The sequence below is a fragment of the Amblyraja radiata genome, chromosome 8, assembly GCF_010909765.2.
Source record: "Amblyraja radiata isolate CabotCenter1 chromosome 8, sAmbRad1.1.pri, whole genome shotgun sequence".
NCBI lineage: Eukaryota > Metazoa > Chordata > Chondrichthyes > Rajiformes > Rajidae > Amblyraja > Amblyraja radiata.
In genome coordinates this window covers 14,075,494-14,087,783 of record NC_045963.1, presented here as the reverse complement: position 1 = coordinate 14,087,783, position 12,290 = coordinate 14,075,494, and positions in this window count along the sequence as shown.

The following is a 12,290-nucleotide window of genomic DNA, read 5'->3' as shown; positions in this document are numbered from 1 at the left end:
CCAGATTCAGGGCCAGATTCTTTCCTGCTATTAATAGACTATTGAATGGACATCTCATTAACATCTCACATCCATTTACTCCAGAGATGCTGATTGATCCGTTGAATTACTCAGGATTTTGTGTCTGCATTTTAATATGTTTGAGTAAACTGAGTACTATAACTTTTACAAAGCCCCATCAATTTATTGTGAATGAAGTTCTAACTGTTATCATGCAGTTGTTGAAAGATTAAATATTGAGGTACTTTAGATATTCTTTTAGATTATCAAAACTCTTCATCAATTTTTGCTGCTTCATTTCCTCAATTTTCTTTCTTTGTATATTTAAAATTTTAGATGGCAGGAATGGTGAACAGGGGGAAAATATACAAAATGGGAAGTATCATATTTTGTTTAATTTATTACATTCAGTTTGTTTAATAACATCAAGACTCAGGAAAGGATTGCCTAAATGCAGATTTCAGAACTGACCCATTGGAGCACAGTGAGTGACGTTATCATAAGAACTATAAATGTGCTTTCCCATTTCATCCATAATAAACGTGTCAAGACTCCCACTAAAATAATAATTAAAAAGGATTTGATTGAAACATTTTAAATACTAGTGCAATAACATCATCGGCTGCAATTACTAGACATCAACACCCTTACAAAGATGACATACAGTATATCATTAATCGTATGTAAGCAAGGCAACATTTTTCCACATATGAATTAAAGATTCTCATGAGACATTTATAGAGACAGATTGTTAAATCATTTAATAATGTCCACGACTAAAATTTGTAAATCACGCCAGGATTCAAGTAATTTAATTGGACTTGTTATGTGGGCATTGAAGTATAACTTCAATGAAATGCTGTAGGAGAGCTCATTTCCATTATATACTGCTCGTTACAAGAACGGGCCCTCAAACACAAATTGAGTCCCATGGGAGGTTTGCATTCCACTGAATGCTTCCATTTTATGTCCAGTAATTATACTGCAGCAATTCATTTGCTAATGGACCAGCTCCTCAAATAGTCTGAGTAAACATAGATTGGCATGTTAGTTGTGTTTAAACAGGTTGAATTGGCAAAGGTCACATGGAAAAATACATTTTAATGTGTGGAATCACACTCAGGTAGGAGAAATTGTTTGCAAATTTAAAAATGATTAATAAGCCATTGATGAATAAACCAGCAAAATCAATAATATCTCACTTTGCACTTGAATATTTCAAAAACATATAAGCTTACAAATACAATTACGCGATACAAGATTGTTATGGTGGTAGATTTAAATTTTTTTTAACATAAAAATTGATCCCAAAATATGACTCCTATTGTAGACATCCATTCCTGATTTCACACATCTATGCATGTGATACATCAATGCAGAAAGCAGGAGTAACATCAATCCATGTTCAATGCCTAATTGACAGTCGTTCAGCAACATTAATTCATGGATTTTTAATTAACGTGCATGTTTCCATGCAAAGGAAAACAGTTATTAATAGTTGTGACTATCGTAACAACTGTGATTTTAAACAAATCATCAATTACGTACAGGTTTATCAGTGAGCGATTGGAGGAAAGGTCCTTCACAGATGACAGCCCTCCAAGAACCCTGCGTTCCACAACTCCAAGCTCCTCTACAACCCTCAGTTTCTTTGCCTCAGTCGAGTCCACAAAGTGACTCTTTAGTGCTGGAATTCACTCCATAAATTTCTCTGCTTTTCCATTTTTAAATTCTCCTTTCAGATGTTCATTAACACACACTTCATTGATCAAGGTTTCGCTCGGCTATTTTATAATCTCAGTGCCATTTTTTGTCCAATTGGTGGGAACGTTTGCTCTGTTGAAGGCACGACATAAATGCACACTGTGTATGAGGATGTTTCTGATGGTGGAATGGCACTGTAATTGTGCCCTATTTCCTGATTAGAGTCGTGAACTAAACTTGCTGTAAATATCCCCTGTTGACCAGTAGAATTAATCTAATTGTGATGCATGTGGCACAGAGGACCACTGAAGATGAGTGAGCCGTGACTGTATGAGGAAACCTCTTTAATTGGTTTGCAACCCATTGCATTTTGAAAGAACAGAGTCTCTTCATATTGATGGCAAACTGCACCAGTAAAATGCGCTCCTTGATCTGAGTTAATACGGTCCTGAACTCCCCTTTGGGGAATATAATCTATGCACAGGACCTGGGCAGTGTGGGTCCTGTAGCTCTTCTGGGTCATAACTTCATAAGTTTATAAGTAATAGGAGCAAAATTAGGCCATTCAGCCCATCAAGTCTACCGGGTCATTCAATCATGGCTGATCTAACTCTCCCTCTCAACCCCATTATCCTGCCTTCTCCCCATAACCCCTGACACCCGTACTAATCAAGAATCTATCTCATTCTGCCTTAAATATTTCCACTGACTTTGCCTCCACAGCATTCTGTGGTAAAGAATTCCACAGATTCACCACCCTCTGACTAAAGAAATTCCTCCTCATCTCCTTCCTAAAAGAACGTCCTTTAATTCTGAGGCAGTGACCTCTTGTCCTAGACTCTTCCACGAGAGGAAACATCCTCTCCACATCCACTCTATCCAAGCCTTTCACTATGCTGTACGTTTCAATGAGGTCCCGCCCTCATTCTTCTAAACTCCAGCGAGTACAGGCCCAGTGCTGTCAAACGCTCATCATATGTTTAACCTACTCATTCCTGGGATCATTCTTGTAAACTTCTTCTGGACCCTCTCCAGAGCCAGCACATCCTTCCTCAGATATGGTGCCCAAAACAGCTCACAAAATTCCAAATGCGGCCTGACCAGTACCTTATAGAGCCTCAACATTACATCCCTGTTTTTGCAAATAAGCCCCCACAAAATAAATGCTAGCATTGCATTTGCTATCTTTACGACCGATTCGACTTGCAGATTAACTTTTAGGGAATCCTGCACCAGCACTCCCAAGACCCTTTGCACTTCCGATTTCTGGATTCTCTCCCCATTTAGAAAATAGTCTGCGCCTTTATTCCTACTACCAAAATGCATGACTCCACACATTGCAACACTGTATTCCATCTGCCACTTCTCCGCCCAATCTCCCAACCTGTCCAAATCCTTCTGCAGAGTCCCTGCTATCTCCCTCCACTTATTTTTGTATCATCCACAAACTTGGCCACAAAGCCTTCAGTCCCCTCATCCAAATCATTAATATACAACATGAAGAGTAATTCTGGGGCTATGGCCTGTGGTCGTAGACTACTCACTAATGGAAACATTCTCTCCCCATGCACTCTATCCAGGCCTTTCACTATTTGATAAGTTTCAATGAGTTCCCCTTATTGTTTTTAACTCCAGCATGTAGAGGCCCAGTGCCGTCAAATGCTCAACATCTGTTAATCTACTCCTTCCTGGAATCATTCACGTAAATCCCCTCTGGACCCTTTCCAGTGCCAGCATATCCTTCCTCAGATATGGTGCCCAAAATTGCTCACAATGGTTGAAACGGACTCCACCCACCAAGATACACTGTCGATGTAATGAGAATGTCAGTATACCTCTGATATTCAGGGACAGAAATCTGGTCAACATGTAGGTGCTGGAATGGGCCAGCCAGGGCTGGAGATCTTAACGTGGGCATTGCCGTTACAGGTCCTGAGTTGTTTTTCTGCCACGTCCCATATCAGTCGACCACCTGATTGAGCATGATTCCGAAAATCCCGTCCCCAACAACTTTGCTGGAATTAGTCTGTCATTTGCCGTGGGGTGAGATGGCCCCTAAGAGGAAATTGTTGGGCAAAAAAGAGCATTAATGCCTGTGGTGCGAGCGGCTTGTCCATGTCTCTTTGTCTCCAGACACCATCCTCACATAACTTAATGCCTGCTTCAGTCCATGTCCATTTCTCTTATTTTGGCGACTCGCTCTGCATCTTCTGTAGCTCTTTCCATATTACCCATATTCAGCGTGTACACTTGTAGCTCATTGCAAAAGCTTGTACCTTTTTTCGCCTCGTCCTTAACTGCCTGGTCACCTGATGCAATCCCCTTCACCTCCCACATGTTTTCCCTAGAGTGGGCATTGCTGGGCAGGCAGATGGCTTCTCCTAAGTCTCTGATAGTACCTGTTAGAGTGAGATACCCTCTTTTCCTCCATAGCTGTCCAAAGTCATGAGCCACTTCAAAGGCATATCTGTCCATATAGATGCTAGCCGACTGTCCCACTGTTATTCAACATGCTTCTAACAGGTCTCTTAACTCAGCTTCTTGGGCTGAAGTTCTCCATGATAAAGGTTCAAAGGTTCAAAGGTAATTTTATTGATCACATACACCTAGGTGTAGTGAAATGCTTCTTGCCATGCAAGACATCCCATTGCCATTACCTCGTGTAGGCTGGCAACAGCCCATCCTGCTTTCCTGATGCCATTATCAACAAAGAAGAGTCGTCCATAAAAATGATCAGCTCAGGATTCTGCAGGGGTGTTGCCACCACCAAACCTAATTCTTCAGTTTCCTTCAAGATTTCTAGACAGTTACGTTCCTCTCCCCCTCTTTCCTCTTCAGGAAATGGAAGCATAGTAGAAGGGTTGACCAGTCTGAAGAAGAGTCTCGACCCGAAACACTACCCATTCCTTCCATCCAGAGATGCCGCCTGTCCTGCGGAGTTATTCCAGAACTTTGTGTCTCTCTTGAGGGTTGACCAGGCTGGCTCAGATTACGTAGAGATTGAATGCTCCTAGAATTATCTATAAGGTGAAACATGGCTGGATCTCTGGTGTGAGTGGCACTGACCAGAACCCATTGGCCATGTCACTTATGGAGAACCATTGGTCTACTAGTATCCAGGTAGTACATATTATAGTGAGATCGGCCACAAAGGGGCCTTCTGGTCGATGTACTGATTGGCCCATCAATAGTGGATGGTACGCCAGGTCCCATTTGGTTTTCGTACTGGCCACACAATACTGTCGGAGGTACTATGTGACTTTACCAGGACACCGCACTCTTCCAATTCCATTACTGGGGTAAGATGCCCACGAAGGAGATGGGAGGTGTTGGTAATTGATTGTCGGCCACAAGTAACCGGGGTCTCGAGCGAGCCAGGTGGCTATTTGCTGGGTTGGTTAATTACAATTACCGTGACTTACTTCAGACTGGTTGAAAATAGGCTCCTGAGACACGTACCAAACCTGAGAGATGCGTGATTGCGTGGAGAAACACACATCGGACAGCAGAGGACATTTTAATGAAGAGGAGTCCTTACCTCCGGGGGCGAAGATACGAAGGGTCCGGATCTTTCTTTCAGCGATCCTGTCAACTACGCCAATTGTTAAAATGCTATTTGCATGTGTGCCATTAATTTAGCTGAAAAGCAAACGTATAGCTATGAGCAGACAATTCCATTTAACCTGACAGTCTTTTTAACCCTTACATTACCCTGAAAAGCATGCACATGACTGACAATTCACATGACATTTCCATTTTAGCTGACACTGCCTGTTTGGCCTTTACATTACAAACATACTATTTAATAATGCTTGGAGATTTCAAGGCTTCTTTATTTGTAGTTTACAGTTGTTACATATTCAGAAATGGAGAGATGAATCCTACACTACACTTGTGTACAAGCTTATTTTAACCACACATTAATTTAACTAACTTATCTGACTCTCTCACTGATTGAAAACTATTCCCAGCAGATCCTGGTTCTTTTTTATTGGTCCTGATCCAAGGAAGTCACTTGGCAATACCTCATTACCTTGTCCAAAGAAGGGGTTGTTGTTCACAGATCGTACTTAGTTGTGTAGGAAGGAACTGCAGATGCTGGTTAAAACTGTAGATAGACACAAAAGGCTGGAGCAACTCAGTGGGTCAGACAGCATCTCTGGAGAAAAGGAATAGGTGACGTTTTGGGTCGAGACCCTTCTTCAGACTGGTACATAGTTGTAGTCAGTTCTAACCTTGAGTTCACAAGAAGTTGCAGACAATTCTGGATGTGAGTCAGCAGTTTCTAACAGACTGACTTCAGCAACTCTCTGTCGTCTCTCAAGAAGGTAATAGAGGTGTTCCTTCAGATTCTGGGTCTTATTTAACAAGTGTGGGTCTCTTATTTAAATATTTTTAATTGCCATTTTTGCAGTTCTCATGTGTGCCTTGCTGCCATTAAGCTGCTTGATATAGTAGATACAGTGGCCTGCTTCTGCTTTCCAATGAACATGCCTGCCCTATCCCTTGACACTGATAAACACCCCTAAATGACACTGAATTTGCAGGCCATGATATTTGTACTGATTTAAAAGGAGCATATGGCTTTGCGGCACTAAATTCTGTGCCAATATGTAAAGAATGTGATGGAAGCTTTAAAAATAAGCAGATTAAATTTGTATTTGGATTTATGTTAAACATTGCTTGATGACTTTAAAATCAGTTTCTCTGTGGCATTGCTACAATGAATGACAGAACAAAGGCAGCCTGCAGTCATGAATATTACATATTCTCATTGAAGTAATCTTTTGAAGTACACTGTGACTCCTATTGTATATAACGAGGCACAGTAATCTGCAATTCATTCACGCTGGAATGGGCAAACTGCAGTGTGACTTGCAGCATACTTGGTACAAAACCACCTCTTGTACAAGATTTAGGACAAGTATTAAAAAAGTAGAATTTTAAAAAAGGCATTCAATGCAGGGTTTCATTTAATAGTAAGATTAAACGAGAACTTACCAGTTCGAAGTTTGATCGTTATTTTATGAGTACGTTGAGGGAATACGTGAAGAACCCCGCCAGGACGCATGCGTGTCATTCTTCAAAGCAGCGGTGTGAAATCACAGATAACTGTAATGACTAAACATAGTAAGATTAGAGAAAAAAATACCAGTTGAGTATATGATCATGGGTGGGAGCGGAGGGCACGTATTCCCTCAACGTACTCCTCATAAAATAATGATCAAACTTCAAACTGGTAAGTTCTCGTTTAATCTTACTATTTTACTTCGGAGTCACGTGAGTGACTACGTGAAGATTTCAAAGCTCTGTGATTTCATGCCGTGGAAACGAGTCCATGCATCACATCTGCTTTAATGACTGTAGGAGGAATTGTGTCAACATATATTAGACATGAATCCGACATTGAAATCCATGAATTGATTAACACAAAATTATAGCCCCTATTTATGGGGTAAATTAAATTACAGAACTTCAAATTGTTTCTGCAAACGTTCCAGGTTTAATGACTGGTTTATGATAAAATAGTTGGAATGTTTTTCCCCCTGACCATCCTGCTGCCTTGAGGATTTGGTCCATTGGTACATCCAACTGCATAGCTGCCGATGTAGCTGCAGCCCTGGTGGAATGAGATTTAAAAATATTAGTATCCATCCCAGCCTGTATTAGAACCTGTTTCAGCCATCTTGAGATGGTCTGGACCGTCATTCTTTTGTGTGTTTGCTTATGGCTGACTAAAAGTGCCTTCTCATTGCCTCTGATGATTTTCGTGTTCTCCATGTATAACGACAAATGTCTTACTATACAGAGACGATCATCTGTTGGGTAAGACCTAAATTCTATATTGAGGCCTGCTGATCCCTGTCTGTTCTGCTTTACTAATTCATAAATATGAAACGTAATATTTTCAGATGAAGAAGTCATGTTGTCCGGTCTTAATTTATGTAATGACTGTACCCTTTGTGCCGTGACCAATACCATTAGCATGACTGTTTTTAATGTCAGTCTATGTAGGGACAGAGCTGTTGCTGGAGACCAATTCCTGAGCATCTTCAGGACAATACTCACATCCCATATTTGGGAGTACCTGGTTCTTGGGGGATTGGTATTAAAAATTCCCCTCATAAGTTTTGTTACCAGTGGGTGAGTCCCAACAGAGTGACGCTCTGTTCCTTGCCATAGATAAGTTGATAGGGCACTTCTGGCGCAGTTGATGGCACTATAACTGAGCCCCTCATCATAATGGAGGCCTGCCAGGTATTCCAGAACAGACGGGATGTTCATATCTCTGTAGGTGATGCTGTTTATGTGACAATACATCTCCCACTTCCTGATATAGACCAGATACTGTTTTTTGGTGGACTGTCTGTGGCCCACCAAAATCATGTTCACTATTCGGTCCGTCAGTCCCAGCTGTAGTAGTGGTATTTTTAAACTCTACAAATTAATAAATTCAAATAGTTATGGCATGGGTGGCTATCCCTTGTTATGGGATGAACCAATAAGTCTGGTCTATTCGGGATGGTGATACATGGTTCTAATACCATGTTCAGTATCACTGGGAACCATGGTTGAGTAGGCCAACTACCAAAATACCAGACGCAGAGTTTTGCTGTATTTTCCTTAATACCCGACTGATGAGGCAGAAAGGAGGGAATGCATAAATAAACAATTTCCCCCCCAATGCAGCGAAAATGCATCTGTCGCCGCTGCCCCATGGTCTGGTTCCCACGAAACATAGTTTGATAACTGGTGATTAAGCCTGGATGCGAATAGATCGATATCTGGTGTTCCATATCGTGCTGTAATATCAGCAAATACTTTTTATTTATTTTTTTATTTTATTTTTTTATTCAACATCCATTCGGTGTTTTCATTAAATTTGCGTGACCTGGTGTCTGCCACTAAATTTAGTTTACCTGGTAGGTAAGTAGCTGATATCCAAATATCTCTCTGGATACACCACTGCCAAATTGTATTAGCCAGATTGTCACATGATGTCGATTTGTTTCCACCCATGTGGTTGATATATGCTACCATGGTGGTATTGTCCATCTGTAGTCTAACATGCTGGTGATATGACCCAGTACAATATGACTTTAGGCCATAGAATGCACCCAACATTTCCAGGTAGATTATGCCCAGTGTTAGTAATAATGATGCCTCCTGAGCAGTCCGTCTACCTCCACAGCTAGAGATGGAATTGGTGGCACCCCAACCAAGTGCACTGGCATCAGTTTGTAGTACCATAGAAGGGTTGCTGATAATGATTGGATTGAAACAAAGCCAAATGTTATCTATCTACCATTTTAGTTCCATTATAGCTTTGATTGGTAGCTTCATTGGTCTGTCAAAATGACCAGCATTGATTTTGAGTGCTTGTATTTTTGCTCTCTGTAAATTTTGGTGATGTAAAGGTCTAAATTGTGTGGCTGGAAAAGCAGCCACCATTTTGCCAATTACTTTTGCTACCAATCTGATGGACAGTTACTGATGTCAATGAGGTTATTGCAAGCCTCTATTAAGTCTATAGCCTTTCCCTTTGGCAAAGTCACCGACATGTGAACTGAGTCAATGGTGAACCCCAAATAGTCCATAGTAGTGGAAGGCGTTAATTTAGATTTAACTGGATGGATAATAAACCCCAGTTTTTCAAATAACTGTTTTGTGGCTGTTAGTTTGTTTGGCCAATTCCAAAGTTTTGCCCACAATAAGTATGTCATCTAGATATGCCATGACCATGTGTTTTCGTTTCCGTAGAAACGCTAGGGCTGGTTTCAAAATTTTAGTGAACAGCCTGGGGCTGATGTTAACTAATTTGGCAGTGCTCTATACTGCCAGTGCTGTCCCATCCAGTTGAATTTTAAGTAACATCTGTGGTCACCTCATATAGGCACTGAATAGTAAGCATTTTTTAATCGATGCTAGCCATGAAGTAACCTTTGGAAATCAATTGTTTAGCAGTAACAAAGGTTTCCATTTTAAAATTAATATATTGTACAAATGTATTCAATTTGGTCAGATCTATGATGATGCGAGAACCACCATCTTTTTTGTTTTTGGTAAAGATATTGGACACGAATTCTAGCGGTTTGTGTTGGGATTTTTCAATTACCTCTTTTGCGTAAAGCCGCTCCAGTTCAGCATGCGCTTCTGATTTTTCTTTACCGGAAAGTACGAACATTCGATTCGGTACATGTTGAACTGGAGGGCTGTACTTGTGTATAAATTATATTGTATATCCCTGGATACTGCTTAAAATATAAGTATCGGTAGTTAACATGCTCCATGCATCCAGAAAGGAGTGTAATCTCCCCCCCAACCTCCATGCTCCCTGCAATTTGTAGGGAACCAGAACCACCTACCTCCATAGTTACCAGTGTCAGGTTTACTTCTTTTTGTAAATCCTTCGTTGATATTGAGGCGTCGGTGTCTGGGTTTGTGGTTTGGTTGATGTTGGAGGTTTGCGTATCTTCCAAGAAGGCCGGCCAGGGCCATGGCCTAAAAAGGACTCATGTTTGGTGTACCGGACCTTCGAGCTTTCACCAGTCGGTCTTGTTCTACTGGTGGGTGCGTAAGGGTGCTGTCTATGACCGTGTGTTGCAAAGCAGTGCCAGTGCATCCTGTTGGTCCTGCGACATGTCCTTCTCATCCACTGTGCGGGTGAAAGCTGTTATCCCCGCTGTTAGGAGTTTTAATACCTTTTGGAGTTTGATATCCATGCCTCTAACTCCTACTCCAATATGTTTCCATATACAATTATTTACTACAGAAACATTCAGGGATATACAGTTACCCGGTGTCAGGTGTCCTCCAGGTTTTGGCCAGTCTGGTCTGGCTGTATGAAGCTGGACACCATGTCAAGTAGATTTTCACATTCCTGCACCCCCTGCACACTTGATTTCTGTTCTGCAAACCCCTCTTCAGGATCAGCCCAGAACTGACCCCCAGTACTCCCCTCTGATGAGGGAGAAGCACCGTGCAGCCCTACAAGAGGTGCAGCTGTGGGTTTTACATAGAGCCCACAGTGACTCGACTCCATCTCCCTGAGCCTGTCACATTCGAGCAAATGCTCCACACACCGCTCCATCCGGCTCCAGCGCTCACGGTCGCTGGCCGCCCGCGGCTGCTCAAAGTCGGACTCCTCTGAGTCCACGACTTTGATGGTTTTTTGTTTTGCCTTACCGCCCAGCCGCGGAGTGGATCTGGCCGGTGCGGAGGCGACATCGGGCACAGCTGATCCCATTATAGGTGATTCAAGTGCCGCTGGCCGCTGCTGGCCCACCAGCTTTGTCGCAGCCCTCGTTGGTTTCTTCGACTTTTCCATGCTCCCTACCTGTAATCAGCATGGGAAAACACAAAAAGACCGCAGAGTACTCTTACCTGCAGGTCCTGGTTTAAATTGTCGCTACGGGGGAACGTCGTTCCACCCCGCCTCCTGCCGTTTCGACTTGTCTCCCGCCCGGCCGTGGTGTTCTGGCCGGCGCGGGACCAAAAGTCGGCACAGCTGATCCCACTTACGGGGCTTGTGCCTTCAGCTGCTGCTGGCTCCCGCAACTTCGCAGTCCTCCCCAGCCAGCTTCACTCGCAGCACTTGTGGACACTATTTTGTCCAGCTTCCCCCCCTGTGTAAAAACAGCGCGGGGACAAACACTACCGCAGAGTAAATCACTTACCTGCATGTCGCGGTTTCAAACTTACCGCTGCGGGGGAACGCTCCACCCCGCCTGTCGTTTCGCAAGCGTGAAAGCGATATGACACGCATGCGTCCTGGCAGGGTTCTTCAGGTAGTCACTCACGTGACTCCGAAGTAAAATTGGATGTCAATTCATATATAAATGTACTCAGTGCATAAAAACCACAATGAAGTTTTTTTTTTAAATGTTATTTATTAGAAGTACAGTACATTACAATAATACAAGCCAAATATATCTTATTACATTTATTGTACCACTTCATTTTTTAAGCTTTAAAAAGAGAGAGAAATAAAGAAAGTAAAGTGAGAGAAAGTCGTGATATTGTGAAAGAGTGATCAAAAAGAAAGACCCATTAAGCAAAGAGTTAGGGAAAAAAGTTAAGAAATAGGCCATAGAAAAGAAAAAAAAGAAAAAGAAACAAAAGCTCTATTATGAAGACCGAGCAGAAAGGGATATACCAACTTCATATTTTTCATCCCCCCTTACCAGATCCTGACACCATTTATTTTTAAAGTACTGTTGCACCTTATACTTGTAGTAAGTCGATAAATGCAGACCACGTCTTTTGGAAGTGGTCTGATTTGCCTGCAAGAAGGAGTCTCATCGAAGTTTATGTTAACTCTCTAATCAAAGAAACATGTGATTATTTGTATGATTGCCTTTAGTAATGCTTGTTCTAGCCATCCTTGCTTACTTAAGCATTCACCATAAATATTAAAGTACTGAAAGTTCCTATCAGGTTTTGAAACAAACTGTGATGCTTATAATTGTTCTTAGCTTATCTTAAAGTTACCATTAAATACCTCCGAAGATAGATTAAGGTGATTAGTGAATCATATGTTAAAGCTTTGACTAACCGACAACTTTGAATGAATGAATAAATGAATG